The following is a 493-nucleotide window of genomic DNA, read 5'->3' on the forward strand; positions in this document are numbered from 1 at the left end:
CCAGATAGATTTAATTGATATTTATAGGACATTCCATCCAAAAACAGCAGATTACACTTTCTTCTCAAGTGCTCCTGGAACATTCTCCAGGATAGATCACGTCTTGGGTCACAAATCAAGCCTCGGTAAATTTTAAAAAATTGAAATCATATTATGCATCTTTTCTGACCACAACGTTATGAGATTAGAAATGAATTACAGGGAAAAAACCGCCTGCCGATGCAGGGGACATGGGTTCGTGTCCCGGTCCGGGAGGATCCTGCATGCCGCGGAGCGGCTGAGCCCGTGAGCCATGGCCACTGGACCTGCGCGTCTGGAGCCTGTGCTCCGCAAAGGGAGAGGCCACGGCCGTACGAGAGGCCCGCGTACCACACACACACACAAAAAAAAACAGAATCACAGAAAGATAGACAAGATGAAAAGGCAGAGGGCTATGTACCAGATGAATGAACAAGATAAAACCCCAGAAAAACAACTAAATGAAGTGAAGATA

Source organism: Physeter macrocephalus, chromosome 6 (assembly GCF_002837175.3).
Source record: "Physeter macrocephalus isolate SW-GA chromosome 6, ASM283717v5, whole genome shotgun sequence".
Classification (NCBI taxonomy): domain Eukaryota; kingdom Metazoa; phylum Chordata; class Mammalia; order Artiodactyla; family Physeteridae; genus Physeter; species Physeter macrocephalus.